Raw genomic sequence first — 22966 nt, 5'->3', positions numbered from 1 at the left:
CGGCTTGCAGTGGGAACACCAGACCCGGCTCAACCCGCTAATTTATGTGATGACATTGGGCGTTACGTGATGCCACATCATCGTACCAGTCGCGTCTCACGTAGGCTACCAAAACAAAGCTCTGCTTGCATTCAAGACTGGGATTTAAAGATCAAAGAACACTGACCAAAAAAGATTGAAAAAAAAGAAGCGACAGTCTGTTTAACTGACATGTTGTGCCGCGGACGTCCATCATAAGGCGGCCGCGGCAGACTCGCTGTCCTCCGTGGCGGGCGGCTGGGGCATGACACGGTGTTTCTCGCACTGCGAATGAAAGCGGGGCGACTGTTTTATGCGGGGGTTAGACAGACAGACCCGGCTCATTTTGGTCAATGGGAAAGAAGCCAAATGCCGATTGTTAGCGGGTCGACCCGCATTTAAAAAACCTGCGTCGACCCGCTGATGTTAGTAGGAAAACGGCTAGAGTTTGGGCCTGCAGCTTTGCACGGGTTCAGCCGTTTAAACAGTCTCCTCACCTCTCCTTCTTTGATTTGATTTGATTTCTACGATGGAGAGAGGTGTGAGAGGTGTGGGGGAGGGTGGCACTTGGGTGTGGGGCTGTGTAGGTGATCCAGGTTTGGAGGAGCTGTTGCTGATCGATGGCTGGTGGTTGGAGGTGTGGGGGATATCAGGTCTGTCCCATTGTCTTTCAAAGCGGCAGTAGAACTCGTTCAGGCTGTTGGCCAGGCGTAGGTCATTGACAGAGGGACACTTGAAATACTGTACTGGCAGTATGCTCCACATTATTTGTGACAGAAGGAGCAAGCTCTTTAGTTGATTTTAATTGTGTAAAAAAATATTTGTTTGTTCTTGTTATTGCATGAAAAGTAAAACACTCTAAAAACGTTGGCTATTTCATGTGTAGGCCTATGTTCTAATTTTTATCACATTTTCATTCACATATTTCTGAGGTGAGTCTATTATTATTACAGTAGGGTCTTGATAAAAGGGAAAAACATCCTTGAAGTGATTTAGGCACTGAGTGGTCAACAAACAGCATAATACCGAACAAGCACTATACACAGTTTTCAAGTTTCCACTCTACCGGTCCACCTATTCAACACATGATAACCACCACTAAGCTACCTGTTTGCAATGGTTATCATGCCAAACTGTTCACTAGAGATGTCTACCAAGTCAAAAAAACAAATTAGAAATTGCCCACCCGTTCGATTGCGGGAGGCCAATTTTGGGGTCTTGGCTCATGGACTATAATGAATAAGATCGATTTACACCACAACATTACAACAGTTAGTGTGAGACTGTGTGTGCATGTGTGTGTCTGAAAGTACAGTCTTTAGGTCTTAATTTATTCATCCAGTCTCTGTTGTTGCCTTTCTGTGTGATAATAATTCTTCAGCACACAGAGATGAAGCAGCTCTGACCTTTGACCTCTCCATTCTTTATTAGATTATTTTGATCAACTGGCAGATCTGAGGAGAAGCCTCCATCCATCCATTGTGAGGTTGAGCGAGGTCCAAACGTCCCCCTCCCCTGGGATGAGATGTGACATACTGTATAGAGCCTCTCCAGAATGTTCTGGATCTCCTCCAGTCAGACGTGCCCTGGATAAGCTCCAGACAGACCAGACCAGATCAGATGCCAAACCCCTTCAGCTGGCTCCTCTAGATGTGAAGGAGCAGCAGCTCTGAGCTCCTCAGCTACAGAGCAAACTCCTCCATCCATGAGCTGCTGCTTGTATTCATGATTTCAGCCTTTCAGTCTACACAGAGCTCATGGAACAGAACATGGTCTGAGCCTCGTTCAAACCCTACTTTTCTTTTTTTTAAGTTAATGTTTGCGCATTTTGTCTTTATTAGTTAGTGGAGGTATACAGTGGAGGTATGGCAGGAAACAGGGAGAGACAATGGGTGGAACAGACACATAGTAAATGATCATGGTGGTTGGGAGTCCTGTACAAAGGACCAGAGGCCTCATGGGACATGCTCTCCCATACCACGCACTCACCCACCAGAGCCAGAACAGTCATTTTGATCAGTGACATCAGCTGTCGACTCTGTCTATCACCAACGAGTCAGAAATCCGCAAGCATCAAAAAAATGAAGCAACCGCAGAACGAAAACCTGCACTTCCTTGAATGACCACTAGAGTCAGCAGTGAGTCAAGTCTTCATAGACTCCCATGTTAAAATGTCCAGCGTTACTAGCAGAAATAAACGTGTTTACAGCCTGGTAAAAAACAAAGTGTTGGTCTGTATAGCTAATTCCCTCCTTCATATAACTTTGTAATTTTAATCATAGTCATATTCTGTTTTTAGGGTGACTTTTTAACATCCGTCTGGGGACTACAGTTTCTGGCGCATTTACAGTGATGTTATTAATGTGCACTGTCCCTGTTTTCAAATCAACTTATTATATCAACTGTACTGGGGTGAACGTTTATATCACTCACCTGTTTATTTGATTAAAGGTCGATTTTTGGTGAAGTATCCCTTTAAGTGTAGCCTACAAATGAATATGCCCAGAATTCTCAGCTCCATCCAAGCCCCATCTCTTTGCCCATTTCTGGATTTCATGAAAGTTAGGGGCGGGGTCAGGTTGTGCTAAAATGACGATAATGGAGCAGCTCACGCTTTATTCTTTATTTACAGACAGAGGAGTGGGACCTGAAGGGTGAGGTTAAAATGTAGACATGTCGCTTGGTTTGTCTTGGAATGTGTAATTACGGTGAACAGGTGAGCTGTGAGCGTCACACACACACACGCTCCATGCTAATTTGGGTCCGTACTGGAGCCTAAATATCTGCAGAACTAACAGAATACCAGAACTCAGAGGTCAGAATGATACCTCTGTATTTCTATGTGTCTGTTTACTGTTGCTCTGTGATGTTTGAATTGAACATCAGTGAACAACACTCTGTCTGCACACATATCAAACTGAGTGTGCTTGTCTCAGATGTTGTTTTCTATCGGCAACAGTGAGTCAACAGGGAATAGACTCTTTACTTTTACTTTTTATGGAAACAGAGAAAGAATTCCGGCTTTTTTCTGCTGTTAAAGAAACAGGACCAAACAGAACAGCAGCTAATGAGCAGTGACATCAGGCTGAACTAAAGTCACCAGGAATCAACCTGAGAGACGACTGTGAGGGTGAAGCTGCACAGGAAGAGACACCTGAAGCCGTGGCAACCAGGCACAATGTGCTGGTCCAGCTCCAGCAGACAGCTGTTTCCAGATGTGCTGCTCACCTGTGCATCAGAAGTCAAGAACTGGACTGTAGAGTACCAGGCTCATTCCTCTTCAACACCAGCTCCTCCTCAGCTCCTCTGTGACCTCACCTCACATTTATCAACACCTCCTCCTCTGTCATACATACTGTCATACTGTGATGTGCTTTTGGTGTCTGGTCATCTGTGAATCTGGACCCCCCCCCCCCCCCCCCAACTCCTCTCTCTCTCTCTCTCTCTCTCTCTCTCTCTCTTGCTGATGTCAGCCTATTACCCTGAATACCCCCCTCATCACGCAGACTCCTCCCTCTGAAGGTGGAGCTCTCTCTCTCTCATACTTCCTCCCTTTTTCCTTCCTGGTGCCCCACCCCCCCCCCACCCCCCCACCCCCACACGCACGCGCTTCCCTTATCATCACCCTCTCTTTCCTTATTGCCTCTATGAAAGAGAGAGAGGGAGGTTGGTAGAGAGACACTAGTCGTCATTGCTTTCACTGTGTAGTAAAGCTCCATTAAGCTGCTGCACAGTCAGCTACCTGCGGGCACAAACACACAGAGACACACACAGAGACACACACAGAGACACACACAGAGACACACACAGAGACACACACAATGTTACACTTAAATACCAGTGCACGGTGCGTGCACGCGTCTTTCAGTGTAACACTGTGTGTGCTTGTGTGTGTGTGTGATCTTCCACCTTTCAAGCTTTGAATTTTTACCTGCAGTGGACATCACGCACTGTCACGCGTGCACGCGCACCATCGCCGCGTACGCTCGCGCACACACGCACGCACGCAAGCAGCAGCAGCAGCAGCGGCGGCACCGAGGGAGAGATCAATACGCTAAAAGCCCGGAGAGGATTTTTAACCGGAGCGGAGAAAAGACGCGTCGCGCGGCGCTGGAGGAGGAGAAGAACCGGAGGAAAACGGCAGGAAGAATGAAGGTAACGGAACCAGCGGGGTCCCGGTTTGTTTTTGCCATCTCTGTAGCACGAGGCACCGGGGCGCGTTCTCGGTCGTTTTGACCGAGAAACCCGGTTTTTTTTTGTCGGAGCGTTTTTTTTTCTCCTGCAGGTACAAACGGCGCTGTCAGCACATTCACAGCCGAGACATGCAGCCTGCTGCCGGGATGAGGAGCATCCTCCACTACCACCACTACCACCGTGTGTGTGTGTGTGTGTGTTTGTGAGTGTGTGCCTGAAGGTCTCATCTGTCACCCTGTTAAACCACCATTGTAAACTAGTCTACCAGCTGCTCTGGGATCAGAGTGAGTGAACGGAGTTGACCGTGTGTGTGTGTGTGTGTGTGTGTGTGTGTGTGTGTGTGTGTGTGTGTGTGTGTGTGTGTGTGTGTGTGTGTGTGTGTGTGTGTTTGCACGGTGGACAGCAGCTGGATATGCGCTATAGAAGCTGCTCTTTGTCTGCTCTGACCGTTTCTAATGAATGGCAGCAGGAGTAAGAGGAGGAGGAGGAGGAGGTGTAAGAAGGAGCTGGGTACAGTATGAAGCTGTGGGTCACTGATGAGGACAGGAGGTGGTGTGTTACTGTAGCCTACAGAGGAGCTGGTGTGTTACTTTCCACAGGCAGAGGTGCATGCTGTGGTTTTCAGTAGTAAACACCATGATGCATGAACAGAACCTCCTCATTGTTCATCACAGGTCAACAACAACACGCTGCTCAGACCACTCAGACTGCTGCTGGATCAGAGACTCTGGACACATGTCCAGTTTGGTGTTTTTAGGAGCAGATTGGTGTTTCACTGACGCTGAGGGAAGGAGGTGTTCTGTTATATGAAGAAACGATGTATTGAGGCACTGAGAGGAGGCGCTGTCCAAGGAGGAGCATCACCAGGAAAGAAAGGGGAAGTAAGGGATAAAGAGGAGAGAGGTGGTGGCATATTACAGAGGAGTTGGTATATCGAGGAGGAAGTGGTGTGGAGAGGAGATCAGAGAGGAGATGGTGTACTACAGAGATACTACCGAGGAGATGGTGTACTACAAACAAATAACACAAATGAACAAAATTAATTATTGGAGTGTAATTGGAATATGGTATACAGATAAAAAGATGTTGACCTTGCATATAACGAGTTTCTAAGAATATTTTCCTCATTATATGATAAGCATTGTCCAATTAAGAAATATAACAGAAAACTAGCAAACACAAATTGTCCTCGGATTACAAAATGTCTACAAAATGCCTGTAAAAAGAAAAATACACTTTACAGAGATTTCATAAGACAGAGAACTAAAGAAGCAGAATATAAATATAAAAAATATACAAATAAGTTAACTGATGTTATATGGACAAGTAAGAAATATTACTATAAGAGGATATTAGAGATGATATTAAAAATGGAAATATGGAAAATACTAAATAATATTATAAAAAATGGATCTGCCTAAGTATTTCATTGATAAGGATATTGAAAATTATAACATGAAAAATGTGGCAAATAGTTTCAATGAATTCTTTGTAAGTGTGACCTGAAAAAGAAAATCCCTGACTCAAGGACATATGATGAGCATCTATTAGAGATAAATCATTGCTAATTGTTTCTTCAAGCAGTGGATGAAAATGAAATTTTGAATATTGTTAAAAAATGTAAGAACAAACAGTCCACTGACTTTAATGATATAAATATGTCACTAGTAAAAAAGGTCATTGGGGAAATTTCAAAGCCATTATACATCTGTAATTTATCATTTCAAACTGGTTCATTTCCCAAAAAAATGAAAATAGCTAAAGTCATACCTTTGTATAAGGATGGAAACAAACATCATCTCACAAACTATAGACCTGTGTCCTTGCTACCACAATTTGCAAAAATACTGGAAAAAACTCTTGAACCACAAATTGGACTCATCTAATTTCTAAAGCACAAAATACTTGTAGAGAATCAGTATGGGTTTCGGTCAAACAGAGCAATATCATTGGCAATAATAGAGGCAATAGAAGAAATCACAAATGCCATAGATCACAAGCAATATGCTGTTGGAGTATTTATTGATTTAAAAAAAGCTTTTGACACAATCAACCATGAAATATTAATCAAGAAACTGGAAAGATATGCTATCAGGGATACAGTAGTGCTGAATTGGGTAAACAGTTATTTAAAGTGGGAGACAGCAGTTTGTGAAATTGGGTGATTGTGTTTCTTTGTGTTTGGACATTGCTTGTGGTGTACCCCAGGGGTCAGCGTTGGGCCCTTAGTTGTTCATTCTGTACATTAATGATATATGTAAGACCACTAAGATATTGCATTTCATGTTGTTTGCAGATGACACAAATATTTTCTGTTACGGAGATAACTACAGAAGGACATTACTATAGAAATGAACAAACTGAACAAATGGTTCGACAGAAATAGATCATCATTAAATTTTAGCAAGACAAAAATAATGCTGTTTGGAAATGGTACACTGAATACTCAGGTAAAAATAAAAATAGATGGAGTTGAAATAGAAAGAGTTCATGAAATTAATTTTTTGGGGGTAACCATAGATGAATCAATTGGAAATCACACATCAAACATGTACAAACCAAAGTCTCAAGAACCATTGCAATAATAAACAAAGAAAAAAGGTTTTGGATCAGAAATCACTCCACACTCTTTACTGTTCCCTGGTCTCACCATACTTTCAGTACTGTGCTGAAGTTTGGGGCAACAACTACAAAACATCACTACGGCCACTAACCAACCACCATGCAAAAAAGAGCAATACGGATCATTCACAATGCTGGCTATCAGGAAAACACAAACTCATTATTTCTACAGTCCAAATTACTAAAAATTTACAGACATCGTGGACTATCACACAGCTCAAAGCTAAAAATAATCTATTACCAATAAATATAGGCTACAGAAATTATTCAGTATTCATGTGGGGACTTATAATTTAAGGGGAAAAATTAACTTTAATTCGCACAAACAGGAAAGGTTTTTGTGTTTCAGTCAGTTGTTCTATGGAACAAGTTTACTACGGAGTTGAAGCAATGTCCTAACATGACACAGTTTAAAATGAGGTACAAAGATATTATTTTCCAGAGGTACAGGGATGAGGGAGATGTTGGGTAGCACCAAGTGTTAGGAAGATATTGTGTGTGTGTGCGTGCGTGCGTGCGTGCGTGCGTGCGTGCGTGTGTGTGTTTGTGTTTGTGTTTATTGAATGTGAAGGTGGATGTTGGTATATTATATGGGTACATGACATGTATGTATGTTTGTATGCGTGGAGGTGTGTGTACATATGGATGTTTATGTGGACATGTATGTAGATATGTGTATGTGTATGCATGCGTATTGGTATTTATGTATGTATGTATATGTGGATGATATGTGTTTGTGTAGGTATGTATATATAAATTCTGTACTAAGTGTAGCTACTAGGTGGGTCCAGGTGGGTGGTGCTCGGGGCTGCTGACAGCACTAAGTTACAGGAAGAGTGTAAAAATATGGAAGAGAGGAGGTGTCATCACCAGCTCCTCCTCCTCCTCCTCTGTTTCTGCCTCCTGTTCTCCAGTGTCCTTCACTGTACACACTGTAAAACATGATGTTGGGACATATAACTAAGTGGCTTGGCTGTAGCTGCAGGCTGCAGTGACAGGTGTGATAGATGCTACATTAAAGACAGTGCTGTTTGTATTTTTCACCACAGTAACACAACAGTGAGAGGCTGCAGGTACTCGACAACCTGCTGGAGATGGTGTAGAGGTGGTCACTGTTCTGTCAGTGACAATGAGGAACCTGCTGACATGTGGTATATGTGGGAGTTTATTTATTTATTTGACTAGGACAATGCACATGAATCAACATATCAGCAAAAGCATCAACATAGATATGCTGGAGTTGGCACAGTTGCTAAATTGAGGATCTGGTGTTGAAGATGAAGAGCTGGTCACATGTGTCCAGAGTCTTCCTCTCTCTCCTGCAGCGTTAGTGCTTAATTATTCTTTTAGTTAATGGTTGTTTAGCATGTTTTAGCTTGTATGTTTCTAATAAAGCTAACGATCCTGCAGAACCTGCTGCAACAAGCCCGAGAACAAATGTCAACACATATTCTGTTATAGACTACTCTGGTTGTAGATGGTTAAACTGGTCAAAACTGGAATAGATAGAATATAAACTGAACCTATTGTGATGTCAAACACCTTAGCTGGAAGCTATTTCCATTTGATAAGATACTGCAGGTAGGTAACAAAGACTGTTTCTGTGGAGGAATAATATGATAGTGAAACCATGTTGTTCAGATGAAGCAGAAAAAGTGTGTGAGTGTGTGAGGGGTGTGCTGGGAAGGCGTTTTCCTCATGTTAATATTTAGCCAGCGTTCCAGCAGGTGACAGATTAGTGAACACACACAGGTACACAACCAGTTGACAGAAACTCACACAGGAATGTAATGAAAGCACAAGTCAACAATGACAACAACTAAACAAACAAACAAGTCTGAGGCTGAAATCTGATCACCTCATGTTCTCTGTAAAACGCTGAGGTGACAATGACATTAGCCTATACAGTTTAATCTCTAGGATAGGTTTATTTTAGCTCTGCATAAAGGAGCAGTTCACACACAAAACACTGAACAGGATGAAGTCAACCAGTCGTCACATTTTCATTATTTTAACTAGTTAAATATATATTGTCAGAGCAGGGAATGGGGGTCATCAGACATGTAGTTAATACACAACATAGACCTCCTGGATTAGCCCAGCAGTGAATATTAATCTAGGGTAGCTAATGTCAGAGCTAACAGGCGAGGCTAAGTGGCTAACGCTAGGCTATGCATATGTTTGTATTGAGCCATGTGTGAGGTGAATGACAGGTGAACGTTTACCTGCTGACATGTCACCCTCTTGGGATTGACCTTTAACCTCTCTTGACTTCCTGTCTGAGACCTTTCATTACTGTCTGATAACCAGATGAGTACACTGACTGTCTGACTAACTGACTGTAGTCACCTCCTATAGATTTTCTTCCAAGCAATCAACTGACCAATCAAAACCTACCTAACAAAAAACTAAACAATAGATAGTGTTTGTGTTCAGGACAGTTAGCCTAGCTTAGCATTAAGACTGGATGCAGAGGAGAACGGCTTAAAGGGACAACGAGGAGTTTCTAATCGGTTATAAAAAAGTCTCACGTTAATGTGGATGAATCTCCGCTACCCACACTTGTTAATGGGCCCATTTTCGATAAATATATCATTCTGTCTCTATCGTTATTTTGTTATTATTAGTGGTGGCGGAGATGCTGGTCGAGCCGACCAGCATTTTTTACTTTCAGTTTTGCAACGAGTCATGAGAATAACGTAGCTGAATCGCCGTTTATGGTCGGAACTACGGTGGTATCTGAACCTCTTTGAACCTCTGACTTTAATTATTGATGAATGAAAACATGAGTCCGTCTTGCGCCGGTCAAAAGAATTTTACGGTGCGCGCGGAGGCTCATAAAGGTAGTGTGAAAACGCTTCGCTTTTCCAAAACTCCTCGTTGTCCCTTTAAGAGAAAGAGAGCAAAGTGTGTTTTTATTTTTCTGGTTTCATTCAGATTGAATGTGTCAGTCTGTGAGTTTAGAGACGTCTCTCTCAGATGCAAATAACTGGACAAACAGACAGACCAACACAGTGAGGAAGAAAAGAGGATGAGGGGAGAGGGTAAAAATGAAAAATGAATAGGAAAAAACAAACAGGGAAAGAAAAGAAAGTACAAGGAGGTAGAGAGGGGGTCTGACTGAGAGGGAGAGAGAGGAAAGCACAGAAAGAGAAGAGAGGGATGAGGAATGACAGAGTGTAGAGGAGGAATAGAGGGAGGAGGGGACATGGTTTCTTCAGAGTCAGCACATCACAACAGAGTGAGCTGTGTCTGCAGTCAGGAGGATCTGTCTAAGCTCTGCTCCGCACCGGTCTTCTTCCTGGAGTCTGCTCTGATCGCTCTGATGGGTCCATTTCGCATTGATTGCAGATGTGATCAGGATCTGCTCTGGTGGTCTGGGTCTCCTCTGTGATCACAGCTCTGTAAGGGACTCTGGGTCTGAGGTGAATCTGATCCGTCAGCAGCTTTGGTTTCTGCAGTCTGACACAGCTGATCCAGGCTCAGGCAGTTGATTATTGTTTCCTGTTTCCTTTTTAATCCTACAGCTGTTTTTCTTTTTTGTTTTTTTTTTTATAAATGAGCATGCAGATTAGATTAAGATTCCAGATGTGCTGAAGTTATGAAACTATCATCATCCTACTGAGGAGAGCAGCCCTGATGTCTCGGTGTAAGAGGATCATTTGTTTCTCTGAAGGTGAAAAAGCTGCAGCTGTTGTTGAACCAGGTTGGAGTGTTGTGGACATTAATATCTCACTAAGTACACCCTTACAGATCAGGACACGTCAGTATGGTTGAACCATCTGGAGCATCTTCCCTATTTTGAAGATAATAGTGTTAGTTGTTCTGTGATAAAGGGCAGGTTCACTCTTATTAGACAGCAGACTGGATATGAATAGATACATATCACCTATACAGTGTGTTTCCAAATGGAGTCATCGGCAGGAAAAGTTCAAATGTAGTTAATATGGGGCTGATGGGACAAACCAAGAGGACATCTAAACTAATATGCTGCACTGATTCAGGCAGTTTTTTCAAATTAAAAGCCGACTTAGTGCTGACGGGATTATGCAGCTTGCAGGATTTTAAAGTGAAATGTGCACGAAGTGTGGAGACCGGTTCTTGACCTTTGACCCCAGGTGTACATCAGTGTCGGACTGGTTTTAGCCCATGCTCAGTCCATGCTCTGCCCATGACATCATCAGAGGCTCCTGTCTGCGGTGATGTCATCAGTGGCTGCTCTGCTCGCTGTGTGTCTGCAGACTCCCCCGGACTCAGACTGACAGCCGCTGTCAGACTCGGTCAGCCTCACAGGACACCGAGCCGTCCTCCCTCCTCATCCACATCGTCGTCATGGCTGCACACTCACAGGAAGGAGGATTTGTTCCTCTGCTGTCAGACACCTCTGACCTCTGACCTGCTGGTTTGATGCAGCAGAGTCTGAACACAGAAACATGAGAGAAGAAGAGCTCCAGCATTTACTTAGGTACACACAATACACATATAGTAAACACAATATGCACTCCACACATACACACACACTACATATAGTACACACTTTTTGAATGTATTAATCACTTTATTGAGTCTTTGATCTGAGCATTTGTTATTTTTTATTAATAAACTGACTTGATTATTAATTATTAATCTGTAGATTCTATTTACACTTAATATTTACAGATGTTTTCACAAGTCCAGGTGGAGGAGGGTGGAGAGGAGAGTGTTGTTGGGTAAATGATTCTCTGAAGGGGTTAGTGAGTTAGGTTTGGGTTAGTTTGGTTTAGTTTGAGGTAGTTTGGGTTATTTACAGTGGCAAGAAAAAGTATGTGAACCTTTTGCAATTTCCTAGTTTTCTGCATTAATTGATTTGCTTTCCTTCAGGCCTGAAGTTTGCCACTCCACAACACTAATGGGTAAATGTTTTGTGGACTGATGAAACTAAGATTTCATTTTTATTTTTTTATTTATTTAACCTTTATTTAACCAGGAATAATCCCATTGAGATTCAGAATCTCTTTTGCAAGGGGGTCCTGGCCAAGAAAGCAGCACAGTACATCCACATTTAGACAACATCAACAAAACAAACATAAAAACAGCTAAAACAATAACAGCAAATCGCATCAATACATTATAATCACCAGCTGCGTTCGGTGAGAGAACATGTGCATTCAGTAGTCAAATAGTCCTTGATCCTAGCTTTAAAATCTTCCATACTTGGGAGATAATCCAATTTAAGATGACTCTGTAATTTATACCAGGACGAGGGTGCGAATGCTCTGAAGGCACTTTCCCCAAAGACAGTCCGTGTACGAGGAATAGTATTTTAGTATTTTTTGGACATGGTGTAAAAATGGCTCTGCATAGCAACATGTAAACATCATGTCAAAGGTGAAGTACGGTGGAGGAGCATCATGGTTTGGGGCTTTGCTGCCTTAGGGTCTGGACAATTTGACCTCATCCAGAGTTTCTCCAGGCTTCCTACAGGATGATGTCAGGGTGGCTCCACCAGCTGAAACTCAGCAGGACAATGAGCCTAAACATTGAAGTAAATCTACTATCTAGATCAACTAGAGTAGCTTCACAAAAAATAAAATCCAGCTTTGGGAGTGGCCCAGTCAGAGCCAGACCTGAATCCAACAGGGATGCTATGGAATGACCTCCAGAGAGCCGTTCACACCAGACATTCCATAATAACATGGCTGAGCTGAAGCAGTTCTGTCAGGACCAGTGGTCCAGAATTCATCCTGAGTATTGATCAGTCGTGATCTGCAGCTACAGGAAACGTTTGGTTGAGGTTGTTGCTGCCAAAGGAGCTTCAACCACTTATTAAATCCAAGGGTTCACTTACTTTTTCCACCAGCACTGTGGATGTTTAATTATGTTAAATAAAGACATGAAGTATTTAAGCACATTGTGTTTGTTTATACTTGTGACTTAGATGTAGATCGGATCACAGTAAATGGCCAATTAATGCAGAAAATTATGAAATTCCAAAGGGTTCACATACTTTTTCTTGCCACTGTATTTAGAGTTGGTTGGGTGTACAGTTTGGTTTGGTACGAGTTAATTTGGGTTAGTTAGGTCAGAGGGCAGACACAGCTGAAACTCATCAGCTCTGTCTGTGAACACAGGTTGATCATTAAATGCTCTCTTTGTTCAGACATCGCTCATTAGCTCCTCTCGCCTCTGAGCTGTTGCGTAGCAGAGTACAGATCTTTGACGTTAAAGACTACAACTCCCAGCGGGCGCAGCGAGCCTGTGTTTGTGTGTTTGTGAGTTCTGAGTGAAGAGCTGGAGATGAGAGAGACGAGCCCTGGGGGTCACGGCGCTCGTCTGAAGCTGACTCTGTGTGATCCTGACAGGTCGTCTCCTCTGAGACACATCACTGAGTAGGAGGCAGCCTTGCACTGTAAAAAATGAGCTGTTAAACACACAGGACAGATACAGTCTCTGCAGGATGCTCCATCACTCTCATTGGTTTTAGAGGAAATCCTCCAGAAACTGAAAAGGGAAAGGCCTTTAATATTTAAACATCATTCTAAACTCCCCAATGAAAGAATGTTTTCACCACCACTCCCAAGATTTGTAAAATCTTCTTTAATAATTTACTGTCCAGTTACATCTTCTGTGTCTGATCTGTCTGGTGGAGGTTAAAACCTCTCTGCTCCTTCTCAGTGAGACAAAGTCAAAACAGAGCACAGTCTGGGTGAACTCTTCTCAACACTGTGTGCTCTGTGGTCAGTGATGTTCAGATAACCTTGTGATACAGTCGGTTTTCAGTGATTGAGCACCTGTCCTCTTGACCACCAAGATGTTCATATGTGGTCCAACTGCAGTGGTTCTGGCCATAGACTGTGAATAAAGGTGGATGTGGTCTCTGTGACATCATCCACAGGGTTCTGGAGTTCAGAGTGAGCTGTTTCACTGTTGCCATCTTAGCAGCACCGGACTCTGCCCCCGACTCTAAGCTAAGCGCAAAGTCGTGGAGTGTGTGGAGCTGAGACAATAGTTGCGTTTCCATCCACCTTTTTTTATTCGCATTTTCAAAAATTGCGAATAAATACTTGGATGGAAACGCCGGAAATTCGAAAAAAGGCAGTAAATGCGCATAAAAGTTTTTACGCTTTGGGGGGGTGGATTTGTCAGCGTATCGATAAAAGGAAAATGCGACTTTTTGTTATGGAAACAGATTATGCGAATTGAGCCAGAGTTTGTGGGTGACTTCACCCGCTGACGTTCAAACAAATGGAGAACGACGAGGTGTCCCAGCTCTCGTCTCTGCACCGCAACACAAACGCGCTCCGTAACCCGTAATCTTTTGTTTATGACGGTTAAGACTACACAAACACACACGTCGTAACATCATATATGTTATGTAACGTTATCCACAGCTCCATTTATTGATTTTTCGCCGGCTTCGTTGTCAACAAATGCACATGGAGGAGAGGAGCGTAAGCAAAACAGCGGAAAAGCGAGCAGACTTGCACAGTTCCCGACTGTCTTTCTGTGTAAATATCTCATGTTACAACATGAAAACCTGCGGCTTATATTCAAGTGCGGCCTATGTATGTATTTTCTTTGAAATTTAGCTGGTGCGGATTATATACAGGTGCGTCTAATCCGGAAAGTAAGTAAATTGTCCATGATGTTGAGTGTTGGCTGAGTGTCAACTGTTGTCATGGATAAATTCACGCTCTCTTATGATGTAATCTCACGGCGCACTTCTCCTCTCCCAATAATCGCAAAACAATAACGAATGGAAACGGGAATATATTCGCATTTGCTTTTTGCGCATTTTCACAAAATCCGCTCTTAAATTCGATACATTTGGATGGAAACCCAGTTAGTGACTGACACTTTAAGGAAAGCATAGGCCCACCCACCTGTCAATCACAGAGGCCCTGCCCTCAATTGTGACTGTAAATTTAAGCCTTACTAAAATGTAAACAGGTCATTTATATACTGTACAGTCATCATGAAGGAGGAAGTTAGCCATAGGGGCCATGTCTGTTTTTGTACCAGCCTATTGCTGCTATAGTTAAACACTCCAACATAAGTCTATAGCCACGTTTAAGGCCTTTTCACACCGGGGACGTAACGAATAAACAACACCAAATTCATCAAAAGCATTCACACCGGCGCCGACATGAACATGCAACAGATGCGACAATTATATTCCAAAGTTTCACTTTGCGTCGGTTGGTTCTTCACCTCCACGTCATGTCACGGCAGCAGGTTTACCAGGCCTAGGTCGCCATAGTTACAACACAAAACATGTCAACAGCGCAGCAGCATGCCTACCTTTGTCACTACAGTTGCTGTAATATCAGTCATGGCTTGGTTCGGTTTAGGAGTAGATGGTGGTTTGGGTTCAAATAAGTTTGTCCACAACATGATGATGATGATGTATGTCGTTATGGTTGCAATGGGGTCATTCCTATGTTCCCACAGCCTTATGTTCCCACATTTCTAACTTTTGTTGTCACTGAAAATTAGGCCCTATGTTCCCACAGCCCTTTGGTCCCACCATTGGTTGGGTTTAGTCAATGAAGAAAGGAGTTGGTTAAGTTTAGTAAAAAGACCAGGTAGAGGCTAGACAGGTCAGATAGATAGAGTCCAGATAGGTAGAGAGAGTCCAGTGGGAACATAGGGCCTAATTTTAAGAAAAATCTTAGAACTCTGGGAACATAAGGCTGTGGGAACATAAGGCTGTGGGAACATAGGCATGGACCCGTTGCAATAACAACAACAAATTATCCTGACAACAGTAAAAAGAAACTTCTGCCTTCCTGTTAGAATGGAAACATGGCTCTCCTGTGTAATATTCACCCATCTAGCTCTACAACCCAGCGTGTGGTGTCATCTGGTCTCTGCTGCTGTGAGTGGAGGTTGGAGGCAAATGAAATGATTTGATGGAACAAATTATGAATGTGAGGCTGTTGCTGTTGTGTGAGAGTGGTTTTATATTTACAGGTCATATGTAGGTCAGTCACATTCAGAGATCCTCGCTTCACTGAGGTCTCATTTACTCTGTTTTTCTGTCTAACTGTATGTAACCTATTTTTCATGCTCTCTCTCTCCGTATCTGTGTGTGTGCATGCGTGCGTGTGCGGTCTGACATTTCAGTGTCTCTAATGAGGCTGTAGATCTGCAGCTTAGTCTAAACCAGCTCTGACACTCAAACACTGATAATAAAACACAACCGAGCAAACCAAGTGAAAATAAAAGTCTGAGATCCTCAGCTCAACTGGAAACATTTCACACATTTCATACAAAACATCCTGGAAAACCTCCCCAACCACAACATGTATCACAACATCATTACCAAAAAGAAAGTAGGTCCAACACAGCACTGTAAAACCTCACTACTGTAAAAAAAAAAAAAAAACAACAACTACTGACTGATGTCATAATGACCTCTCAGTACTCATGGGTGTGAATGTCTACATGTTGAGGTGTTTGTTGTCTGGTTTGATATTGATTTCTATTTACATATATGGATGGATGGATGAAAGGGTGGATGGATGGATGGATGGATGGATGGATGGATGGATGGATGGATGGATGGATGGATGGATGGATGGATGGATGGATGGATGGATGGATGGATAGATAGATAGATAGATAGATAGATAGATAGATAGATAGATAGATAGATAGATAGATAGATAGATAGATAGAGATTTTACTCTTTGAATTTTTTTTAACAAAATGTATATAATAAATTATTGTTGATTACTACTATGGATGATCACAAAATAACTTTAAAAAGATAAGGTTAATACTGTGTGATATGATATTTGAAAAATAAAAGGATTCCTCTAAATCAGCTCTAAGCAAATGTCAGTTTTATTTAACATCAATCAGGATTTCAAACCTTTCATCCGTCAGATGCATCATGTCTGAATATAATCAACATTTGTCATCAAATCATTTTAATAACACAGGGCATGCTGAGACTTAATTTGATCACTTTGAACATTTCTCTCTGTTCACGCTCTTTAATCCTGACTCGCGACCAATAATCCCGTCAGCAGCAGTGAAAATACATTTCATCAAATTTATAAAACCATATTATAGAGTTACCTCTGAGTTAGTGTAAAATTACATAATAAAGCCCAGTTTTCAATAACGTACTGTAAAAATACACAGATACTGATGTATGTACTGTTCTATTTGATATTATCAGAAGATTATCACTGATACATTAAAGTGCTTATTAAGGTATTTATTATTAACTTTGATTTCCCATTGTGAAATATTTTACTTTCACAAGAACTAATTACAACACAATTAAACCGAGGAATAGAAAAATTGTCATGAGCCACAACAACCATATAAACTATAAATATCATAATTTCAAACAGCTATTATTACAGTTTAATCCCTACCAGCATAGAATCATATTTAAATTAGGATTACACACTATGCTGTTATTTACAACAGTGGCTCAAATTTTGAATTCATTCTAGTGGACTGCACATCTGAATTTAATGTAGTTACAACGATGTAGTTCTTGTTATAAATAAATGGAATAAATGGGAATAAATCAGAAATTTACAAAATTGAAGGTTAGTCCTTAACAGGGAACTTAAATATAGTTGTGAAAAATATATTGTAGCAAACTAAAACAACCAGATTTAATGCAAGTACACTTGAATATCAATGGAAAGCATAGACTGTAAAAAGAATGGACGTAGCGTCCGTGACGTCACCCATTGGTTTTGGGGAGTCGTTTTTGTGACTCAAATATGGCGGCCTGAACAGCGCCATGTTGGATTGGCCGGCCGAGAACCCGCCCACTGGCCTCGAAGCAGCTGTCCACGGAGCTGCTCGGACCTGTCACTCAACGTTTCCGCGCCCTGATTGGCCAGAATTTTAACCTAATAACAGTAAAACTATAGAGTTAAAAAAAAATTCACCCCCCTCAGAGTGTGTGCGGGGGTAGAAACTATCGATTGAGACGAAAAAACGTTCTGACACCAGGCTTTTAACATGTTTACTGAGGATGTAAAGTCGGCGATTTTAACATGGGGGTCTATGGGGAATGCTCCCTTCTGACACCAGCCCCCAGAGGAATCCGAGGGGATTGCAGTTTTTTGAACGCGGAAGTGAGCTTCACTTCTCAGACCGACAACTGCCCCCTTGATGGAAAGCGAAGTGTTTTCACTACATTTCCCATGAGCCTCCGCGCGCACGGTGAAATTCTTGGACCGGCACAAGACGGACAAAAGCGAAAACACTTGGCAAGAATGTTTTCACTGATCAAGAATGAAAGTCGGAGGTTCGCAGATGATCAGATACCATCATAGTAATTAGGGCTTTCCTTTTCTTTTCTTTTTTTTGCCGCGGTCGGGTGAATTAGTTAATGCTCGTGACTCCGGCCGTGTTGGGTCCGAGATTCAACAAGCCGGTCGGGTTTTACCGTAGGCTAATTACCGGCAGTATGCCCGTTTATCACCAATAAACACAGTAAATTTAATACCTAAATGAGGTGGGTGAGTGACTGAGCTGACTGAGGCTGTAACGCGGGGGGAGGAGGGGCGGCGGTGCGGGTCTCTGACTGCAGTGGGACTATCATGTCTCTGCTCCGTGAGACTGTGAGACTGACCGCCTGTGAGCGCTGTGGGACCAGGGCTCGCGGCAGCACCCGCTAAACATTGAAAACAGCGGTGATACGTGCTTCCACGTCGGAGTCAACAAACCAGAAACGTCTGGAACAACATTGGAAAAAGTCGCTAAAAAAGAGAGAGAGAGAGAGAGAGAGAGAGAGAGAGAGAGACCGCCGTGCCGTGTAAAAACAACAACAAAAAAGTGTCACGTGTCATGACTTCCTGTATCTGGCCCTTCAAATTAAAAGCCCTATAGCCTTTCACAGTTCAGTCATTGATTTTGACTTAATTTTGACAAGACAGGGCTCCAAATGTTGTTGTTTTTTCCTGCAACCAATTGACCAAGGAAATTTTGGCAGCCCTAATTTATATATTATATAATTTATGTAGATATATGACTTAAATTAATAAAATTTTAAAACTTTATATAAAAAAAAAAAATCGGCTGATTAATCGGTTATCGGATTTTTTCCCCCCTGATAATCGTAATCGGCATCGGCCCCAAAAAATCCATATCGGTCGGGCCCTAATAGTAATATAGTGTATATCGAGGGCTTGGAGCCAGAGGGGCGTAAGTGGCTTTTGACAAACTTTACAGGAGAGACAAAACAAAATTTTGACCACACTTCAATCAACTGTATTCATTAACCTTAAACCACAACATTGCAACCACAGACATACTTATATGAATGAGTATTTATGTAATAAACTTATGGCATATTAACACAATGAACATGTTCTAAAACATTTTAAAATCAAAAAAATATGGCAAAAACGTCAGATACGCCCTTTTGGCACCAAACATTTCCAAGTCTTCTATGGACATATTGGGCGTATCTGCTGAACAATGCATTGAATTGATTGAATAATTAACACTTAAATAACACTTGAATAAGTAATTAATTTTCATTTAACTCATTCATTAATTATTTCAAAAGGATCCTATGTTCCCCGCTGTTGCCGATCAATTGACTCTCTCTACTTATCTGGACTGTCTCTCTCTATCTGGCCTGTCTAGCCTCTACCTGGTCTTTTTACTGTATTAAACTTAACCAACTCCTTTCTTCACTGCCTAAACACAACCAATGGGACAACTACACGTCCCACTCAAAGTCACAACTCAACTTCTCACTCCAAAATAGGCAAAAATCTGCAAAGTCACAACTCCACTGCAGGTATGGGACCAAAAATGGCATGTTCCCTGGGTCCTTTTGGGGAAAAGTTCTATGGTTCCCCAGGTTCTATGTTCCCCAGTCACACACAAAACAGCTACATAGGACCCGGAGAACATAGGGATGACCCCAGTAAGGCTCTCAAGGCATGATTCTGTCTTACTGTCATCACTCTTGCGAGGACATACATTCAAAAACAACTCTGACTCATCTTCAACTTCTTCAATATAGGATTAATCAGTTTGTTTCATAATATTCATCAAAATCTTTTCTGCCACAGACAGTTCCATGTCTGCAGTTTTCTCAGCCATTTTCAATGCTGTTTAAGGGCAACAACTACACTTACGCCCTTCTGGCTCTGAACAAACATGTGGGTCCTACATGTATTTACATGTATTTTTCAGGGCCAGAAGGGCGTAAGTGCACTTACGCCCTTCTGGCTCCAAACATTACTCACACTTTTGTGTTAGGTCTTTATTGTTTTGTTGCTTTATTCAATACAGTTTGATCTCAGATAGGTCTTTTTGGCACCATTGGATAGAGCTCATCAAGACCTTTCTTTTGATATATAGAACTCATTTTCGCCCAAAATGCCACTTACGCCCCTCTGGCTCCAAGCCCTCGATATATACTATGTATATATAGTAGTATTTTAGTCAACATTCATGTTTTTGTTGTTCAGTAAAAGAATTGATTGTTCATACAATAATTAAATTCCCAATGATTCCTATAAATTCCCATAAATTCCCATAATTCCCATGGAAAGTTTCCAATTTGGAATATTTCCAATATTCCCCGGCTTAACTTCCCATGGAAAGTTTCTGGAAATTTACCGGAAATTTACTGGAAATTTTCCGCCCCTTTGCAACTCTAGGAGTGACCGAGGTAGATTCAGCCTGGCGTTCTTAATAAACTGACCACTGAGTTAACAGGAGAAGTTTGTGACCTGTTTGACTTAACTAGTGTGTGAGCCATAATCACTGAAGGCAGTTTCTATAGATCAAAGCACACACACACACATTCCTGTAAACAGTACACATAAAGAGAGTAACACAGTCCACTCCCTGAACATACTCTTACATCACACTGTACTCTGACCACCTTATCAGAGAGAGAGGGGGAGGGCGAGAGAGAGAGAGAGAGAGAGCAACGGACAGAGAGAGAGAGAGTGCGAAAGAAAGAGACGTGAAAGTGAAAAACGAAGGTCAAGAGACATGAGAAAGAGGAGAGCGAGACCAACAGAAACACTGAGGTAGTCTGGACATGTCCACTGAACACACACAGGTATGACACACACACACACACACACACTCACCCGTGTACTGAATCAGTGAATGCTGTAAAAGTCTTTTATTTTGACGTGAACGAGGCGACGGAAAGGAAGAGCCAGAGAGAGAGAGAGGCTGAGTGAGCGAGCATGTGTTAATGATGTGCTAATGGCAGCTCACACTGTGATGAGTGTCACTGTGAGAGACACCACACACACACACACACACACACACACAGGCTCCGCCTCCATTCACACACACCCTGCGTCCCCTCCTCCTTTATGTCCTTGCTCCCTCATTAGCCTCATCACCTTCTTTACCTCCTCGTTACCTACTTCAACCCCCTTTACCTTCTCATTTCCTCCTTTACTTCCTCACCATCTTCTTTACTCCCTTGCCACCATCTTTACCTTCTTGTTACTTTATTTACCCCCTCATCACTTCCCTCACCTCCTCATTACCATATTTACCTCCTCACCACCTTCTTTACCCCCTTGCTACCTTTTTTACCTCCTACTGCCTGTTTTACCTCCTCACTACGTTCTTTTCTCCCTCATTATCTCCTTTGCCTGTGTGATACTAATTTCTCTTCTTACTAACTCCTTTACCCTCTGGTTACTTTATATAATATCCTCTTTACCTCCTCATCACCTTCTTCACCTCCTTGTTACCTCCCTTACTTCCTTGTTACTTCCTTTACCTCCTATTGCCTCTTTGACCTCCTTGCTGCCTTCTTTACCTCCTCACTCCCTACTTAGTATTACCTTATTTACCTCCTGATTACGTTCTTTACCTTCTACCCCCTTTACCTCTACCTATTCACCTCCTCATTTCCTCCTGTCTTTCCTCACTACCTTCTTTACCTCATTGCTTCCCAATCCCAACAAAGATGCCTCTTACTCCTTCCTTCCTAACTAGGAAACTTCTTTGCCTCATCATACCTGCCTAGGATCCTTCTTTAGCTCTGTCCTTTATCCTATAGCTCCATGTCAAGGAACCTCCATGTTACCTGATTATAATTAAGCAATATATCACGACAGGCCGTGGTATATATGCTCATTATACCACGGCTAAGGGGCGTTGTTTGGCCAATAATGACAATATGAAAGAGGGATCATACGCAATCAATTTCATGTAGTTTTATTCAACCAGAAATGCATATTATTCAATAAAATAGCCTCACTGTGAAAAAAATAGTCCCACCTCTCCAGACGTTAGCTCCAAGTAGCTCTGCATCTCGTTTTTTCCGCTTTTTTTCAGGTGAAAGTCACTGCTCAATCCCCTCTACCATTGTTAACCCTCCCCGGAGGTGAAAGTTCACCTTAAACATGTGAATTCAACTACTTTAGTCCATTTTTTAACATCGTAAAAACACAGACTGTCTTTGGCTACGGACTGCAACAGTCCGTTGTCATGGATACATGACAACAACTTCCATTCATACCAGTCATACGTGCCTGACGCGGAGTGATAGCTTACGCCAGGGTTATTCAACTATATATATATATATATATTTTTTTTTTTTTAAAGTATATTTTTTGGGCTTTTATGCCTTTATAGATAGTACAGTTGAGACAGACAGGAAATGGGGAGGCAGAGAGAGGGGGGATGACATGCAGCAAATGGCGCCCGACGCGGGACTCGAACCGGGGCCGACCGCAGCGAGGACTGTGCCTCTATACATGGGGCGCCCGCTCTAACCACTACGCCACGCGACGCCCCTCAACTATATTTTTGAGGTGGCCAATTTCGTTGGAGGGCTGTGGCCCGGAGGCCGGTCATTCTTCTGAGCTATCTTCTGTTACCATTTCATCGACAGCAGTGTTGGGCAAATTACTCTTGAAAAGTAATTAGATTACTGGTGGTAGGCTACTGATTACCTCCTAAATAGGCTAATCAGGTTACAGTTCTTATTACTTTATTTGAAAGGTAATTAGTTAGATTACTAGTTACAGTAGGGTATAGGAGCAGTCCTGGCGGACGTAATTTATTTAGAAATAAATGAATGAACTTATGGAAAACACTCATGTGGTGTGGGAGGATCGTGGAGGTGAGGCGGGGAGGAGGATGTGTAGTGTGGGTGAGAAGAGCTGAGAGGACC

General features: G+C 42.3%; 1 protein-coding gene across 5 annotated transcripts in view; it reads left to right on the top strand.

Moving 5' to 3' along the window:
* Nucleotides 1–3670: 3670 nt before the first annotated feature.
* magixa (MAGI family member, X-linked a) overlaps nt 3671–22966 on the top strand; it is a 77276-nt gene continuing 57980 nt past the window's right edge. For 3 of the 5 annotated variants that reach the window (XM_085780749.1, XM_085780750.1, XM_085780747.1), the window contains exon 1: nt 3926–4173. The gene's annotated coding sequence lies outside the window, so the exon portion shown is untranslated. Of the gene's footprint in view, nt 4174–20626; nt 20882–22966 lie in introns of those variants that run through there. The other 2 variants (XM_085780751.1, XM_085780748.1) reach the window with 2 other exon arrangements.

Source organism: Trachurus japonicus, chromosome 7, assembly GCF_045865225.1.
Source record: "Trachurus japonicus isolate A0001 chromosome 7, Traja_1.0".
In the NCBI taxonomy this organism is placed as follows: Eukaryota; Metazoa; Chordata; class Actinopteri; order Carangiformes; family Carangidae; genus Trachurus; species Trachurus japonicus.
The sequence above is the reverse complement of the archived record's forward strand: the minus strand, read 5'-3'. Positions and strand labels throughout refer to the sequence as shown.